This window comes from Oryctolagus cuniculus, chromosome 3 (assembly GCF_964237555.1).
Source record: "Oryctolagus cuniculus chromosome 3, mOryCun1.1, whole genome shotgun sequence".
NCBI lineage: Eukaryota > Metazoa > Chordata > Mammalia > Lagomorpha > Leporidae > Oryctolagus > Oryctolagus cuniculus.
The window spans coordinates 173,983,203-173,989,202 of record NC_091434.1 but is presented as its reverse complement, the minus strand read 5'-3'; positions in this window follow the sequence as shown (position 1 = coordinate 173,989,202).

Genomic DNA, 6,000 nt, shown 5'->3' with positions numbered 1-6,000 from the left:
AGAATTGAAAATGAATCCTCATGTGAATGGAAGGGGAAAGGGAATGGGAAAGGGGAGGGTTGCGGGTGGGAGGGACGTTATGGGGGGGAAGCCATTGTAATCCATAAGCCGTACTTTGAAAATTTATATTCATTAAATAAAAGTTAAAAAAATTTATTTTCTTTCTTTTTTTCCCCAAAGAAACCTTTTATTAATGAATAAAAATTTCATAAGTACAACCTTAGGAATATACTTGTTCTTCCCACCATACCCACCCTCCCACCCACTCCCACCCCTCCTGCTCCTGCCCTGCCCCTTCCTATACCCATTCTCCATTAAAATTCATTTTCAATTAAGTTTGTACACAGAAGACCAACTCTATACTAAGTAAAGATTTTAACAATTTGCACATACACAAACACACAAACTGTTTGAGAACAAGTTTTACAATTAACTCTCAAAATATAACTCATCAAGGACAGAGGACCTGCATGGGAAGTTAGTGCACAGTGACTCCTGTTGTTAACTGAAAAATTAACACTGTTATGTATGGTATCAGTGATTACCCAAGGCTCTTGACATGAGCTGCCTGAGCCTTGGAAGCCTTTTGAGTCCACAAAATCTGTCAGTATTTAGGCAAGACCATAAGCAAAGTAGAAGTTCTCCCCTCCCTTCAGAGAAAAGTATATCCTTCTTTGATGGCCACTTCTTTCCGCTGGAATCTCACAGAGATCCTTCATGTAGAACTTTTTTTGGTGGGGAGGGGGCACATTGTCTTGGATTTCTATGCCTGGGCTTTTCAGGCAGACCAGGATGCTTTAAGGGCTGATTCTGAGCTCAGAGTGCTACTTAATGCAGTCGGCATTCTATGTGTCAGCTGTGTGGACTGCTTCCTTTGTTGGAATATATTCTCCTTTTTAATTCTACCTATCTATTATTACCAGACACTTGATCCTATTTATATGATCACTTTAACACTTAATATGATGACTTTAAATCTTAAGATGGCATTTTTTTCCACCCAGCTTAATGGGATTTGGGGTCCCATGACAAATTTTTAAACTCTTAGAAGAAAGTCTGTAGGAATGTATGCAGAACTATACAGCTTTACAGTTACGAATTCCCTCTTCCCTACCTTATTCCCACTCTTGTTTTGTAATGAGATCCATCCTTATTTGACTTTATACACATATGATTAACTCTATATTAAGTAAACAGTTCAACAAATATTATGAAGAAAAAAAAGAAAAAAACTAAAACTGTTCCTCAACAGCTCAATTCATTGCTTCTCATAGTGTCCATTTCACTTCTACAGATTTTGTTTTAGGTGCTCAGTTAGTTGTCACAGATCAGGGAGAACATATGATATCTGTCCCTTTGGGACTGGCTTATATCACTCAGTATGATGTTCTCCAGATTCATCCATTTTGTTGCAAATGACCAATTTAATTTTTTAAACTGCTGTGTAGTATTCCATAGTATACATATCCCATAATTTCTTTATCCAGTCTTCTGTTGATGAGCATTTTAGGTTGATTCCGTGTCTTAGCTATTGTGAATTGAGCTGCAATAAACATGGAGGTGCAGATAACTCCTTCATATGCTGATTTCATTTCCCTTGGGTAAATTCCCAGGAGTGGTGTGACTGGGTCATATGGTAGGTCTATATTCAGATCTGAGGTATCTCCATACTGTCTTCCATAGTGGCTTTGCCAGTTTACATTCCCACCAACAGTGGATTAGGGTACTTTTTTTCCTACATCTATGCCAGCATTTGTTATTTGTTGATTTCTGCATGAAAGGCATTCTAACTGTGGTGAGGTGAAACCTTATTGTGGTTTTGAATTGTATTTCCCTGATGGCTACTGATCCTGAACATTTTTTCATGTGTCTGTTTGCCACTTGGATTTCCTCTTTTGAAAAATGTCTGTTTATAAGTCCTTGGCCCATTTCTTAACTGGGTTGTTTGTTTTGTTGTGGAGTTTCTTGATCTCTTTATAGATTCTAGCTATTAATCCTTTATCAGTTGCATAGTTTGCAAATAATTTCTTCCATTCTGTATATCTCCTCTCTCTTATTCCCACTCTTGTTTTTCACAGGGATCATTTTTCAATTGGATTTAAACACCTAAAAATAGTTCTGTGTAATGTAAAGAGTTCAACCAATGATATTAAGTAGAAAAATAGTAAGAAGAATAAAATAATAAGCTTTTCCTTGACAGGACAAGGACTGATCAAGTTCATTGTTTCTCTTATTTTTCTTTTGTTAAAGATTTATTTATTTATTTGAAAGTCAGAGTTACACACAGAGAGAAGGAGAGGCAGATAGAGAGAGGTCTTCCATCCGTTAGTTCACTCCCCAATTGGCCGCAATGGCTGGAGCTGTGCTGATCCGAAACCAGGAGCCAGGAGCTTCTTCTGGGTTTCCCATGCGGGTGCAGAGGCCCAAGGACTTGGGCCATCTTCTACTGCTTTCTCAGGCCATATCAGAGAGCTGGATGGGAAGTGGAGCATCCAGAACTCAAACTGGCGCCCATATGGAATGTCAGCACTGCAGGCGGTGGCTTTATCTGCTATGCTACATTGCAGGCCCCAAGTCATTGCTTCTCATAGTGTCCATTTCACTTCTACAGATTTTGTTTTAGGTGCTCAGTTAGTTGTCACAGATCAGGGAGACCATATGATATCTGTCCCTTTGGGACTGGCTTATTTCTTTTCTTTCTTTCTTTCTTTTTTTTTTTTTTTTGACAGGCAGAGTGGATAGAGAAAGAGAGAGAGACAGAGAGAAAGGTCTTCCTTTTGCCGTTGGTTCACCCTCCAATGGCCACCACGGCTGGCGCGCTGTGACCAGCGCACCACACTGATCTGAAGGCAGGAGCCAGGTGCTCCTGGTCTCCCATGCGGGTGCAGGGCCCAAGGACTTGGGCCATCCTCCACTGCACTCCTGAGCCACAGCAGAGAGCTGGCCTGGAAGAGGGGCAACCGGGAAAGAATCCGGCGCCCCGACCATGACTAGAACTCAGTGTGCCGGCGCCGCTAGGTGGAGGATTAGCCTATTGAGCCATGGCGCTGGTCGGGACTGGCTTATTTCACTCAGTATGATGTTTTCCAGATTCCTCCATTTTATTGCAAATGAATGGATTTCATTGTTTTTGACTGCTGTATAGTATTCTATAGAGAACACATCCCATAATTTCTTTATCCAGTCTACTGTTGAAGGCATTTAGGTTGAATCCATGTCTTAGCTATTGTGAATTGAGCTGCAATAAACATGGATGTCCAGACAGCTCTTTTATATGCCAATTTAATTTCACTTTGGTAGATTCCTAGGAATGGGATGGCTGGGTCATATGGTAGGTCTATATTCAGATCTGAGGTATCTCATACTGTCTTCCATAAAGGCTTTACCAGTTTGCATTCCCAGCAACAGTGGATTAGGGTACCTTTTCCCTCACATCCCCACCAATATTTGTTGTTTGCTGATTTCTGTATGAAAGCCATTTTAACTAGGGTGAGGTAAAACCTCATTGTGGTTTTGATCTACATTTCCCTGATGGCTAGTGATCCTGAAGATTTTTTTCATGTGTCTGCCATTTGGATTTCCTCTTTTGAAAAAATGTCTGTTTAAGTCCTTGGCCCATTTCTTAACTGGGTTGTTTGTTTTGTTGTTGTTGAGTTTCCTGATCTCTTTTTAGATTCTAGTTATTAATCCTTTATCAGTTGCATAGTTTGCAAATAATTTCTCCCATTCTGTCGGTTGCCTCTTCACTTTCCTGTTTCTTTTGCTGTAAGAAACTTCTCAATTTGATATAATCCCAGTTGTTAATTTTGGCTTTGGCTGCCTGTGCTTCTGGTTTTTGTTTTTTTTTTCAAGAATTTCTTGCCTGTGCCAATATCTTGCAGGGTTTCTCTGAGGTTCTCTAATAATTTAATGGTGTCAAGTCATAGATTTAGATGTTTAATCCATGTAGAGTGGATTTTTGTGTAAGGTGTAAGGTAGGGGCCTTGCTTCATACTTCTGAATGTGAAAATCCAGTTTTCAGAGCACCGTTTGTTGAAAAGACTGTCCTTGCTCCAGGAATTGGTTTTAGTTCCTTGATCAAATATAAGTTATTCATAGATGTTTGATTTCTGGTGTTTCTGTTCTGTTCCTTTGGTCTATCCATCTGTTTTTGTACCAGTACCAGGATGTTTTAATTATAACTGCCCCATAGTATGTCTTGAAAGCTGGTATTGTTATGCCTCTGGCTTTGTTTTTGTTGGATAAGATTGCTTTAGCTGTCTGAGGTCTCCTGTGCCTCCATATAAATGTCAACATCATTTTTTCTAGATCTAAGAATAATGTTTTTGGTATTTTGATTGGTATATCATTGAATCTGTAAGTTGCTTTTGGAAGACTGGACATTTTGATGATATTGATCCTTCTAATCCATGAACATGGAAGATTTTTTCAATTTTTTGTGTGTCTTTTCCTATTTCTTTCTTTAATGTTTTGTAGTTCTAATTGTGGAGATCTTTGACATCCTTAGTTAAGTTTATTCCAAGGTATTTGATTGTTTTTGTGGCTATTGTGAATGGGATTGATCTTAGAAGTTCTTTCTCAGCCATGGCATTGTCTATGTATACAAAGGCTGTTGATTTTTGCGTATTGATTTTATATCCTGCTACTATACCAAACTCTTTTATGAGTTCCAATAGTCTCTTAGTAGAGTTCTTTGGATCCCTTATATAAAGAATCATGTCTTCTGCAAATACGGATAGTTTGACTTCTTCCTTCCCAATTTGTATCCCTTTAATTTTTTTTCTTGCCTTATAGCTCTGGCTAAAACTTCCAGGACTATATTGAATAGCAGTGGTGAGAGTGGGCATCCCTGTCTGGTGCCAGATCTCAACAGGAATGCTTCCAACTCTCCTCATTGAATAGGATGCTGGCTGTGTGTTTGTCATGAATTGCCTTGATTGTGTTGAGGAATGTTCCTTCTCTCTCTCTTTTTTTTTTTTTTTCAAAACACTGAATGTGTTCATTTTTATTGTGTATTTAGTAAAAATAATACATCTAACTACTCTTTATATAATAAGTATTAGATAAATGGTACCTATTTTTTTTAACTTTTATTTAATGAATATAAATTTCCAAGTACAGCTTATGTATTACAATGGCTTCCCCCCCATAACGTCCCTCCAACCCGCAACCCTCCCCTTATCCACTCCCTCTCCCCTTCCATTCACATCAAGATTCATTTTCATTTCTCTTTATATACAGAAGATCAGTTTAGCATACATTAAGTAAAGATTTCAACAGTTTGCACCCACATAGAAACACAAAGTGAAAAATACTGTTTGAGTACTAGTTATAGCATTAAATCACAATGTACAGCACATTAAGGACAGAGATCCCACATGAGGAGTAAGTGCACAGTGACTCCTGTTGTTGACTTAACAAATTGACACTCTTGTTTATGGCCTCAGTAATCACCCTAGGCTCTTGTCATGAGCTGCCAAGGCTATGGAAGCCCCCTGAGTTCACTGACTCTGATCATATTTAGACAAGGCCATGGTCAAAGTGGAAGTTCTCTCCTCCCTTCAGAGAAAGGTACCTCCTTCTTTGATGACCCATTCTTTCCACTGGGATCTCACTTGTGGAGACCTTTCATTTAGTTTTTTTTTTCCCCCCAGAGTGTCTTGGCTTTCCATGCCTGAAATACTCTCATGGGCATTTCAGCCGGATCCGCATGTTCCTTCTACCCAATTTGCTTAGAGTTTTCATTATGAAAGGCTGTTGTATTTTATCAAATGCTTTCTCTGCATCTATTGAGATAATCATATGGTTTTTCTTCTGCAGTCTGTTAATGTGGTGTATCACATTGATTGATTTGCAAATGCTGAACCATCCCTGGACACCAGGGATAAATCCCACTTGGTCTGGGTGGATGATCTCTCTGATGTTTTGTTGGATTCTATTGGCTAGACTTTGTTGAGGATTTTTGTGTCTATGTTCATCATGAAATTGGTCTGTAATTCT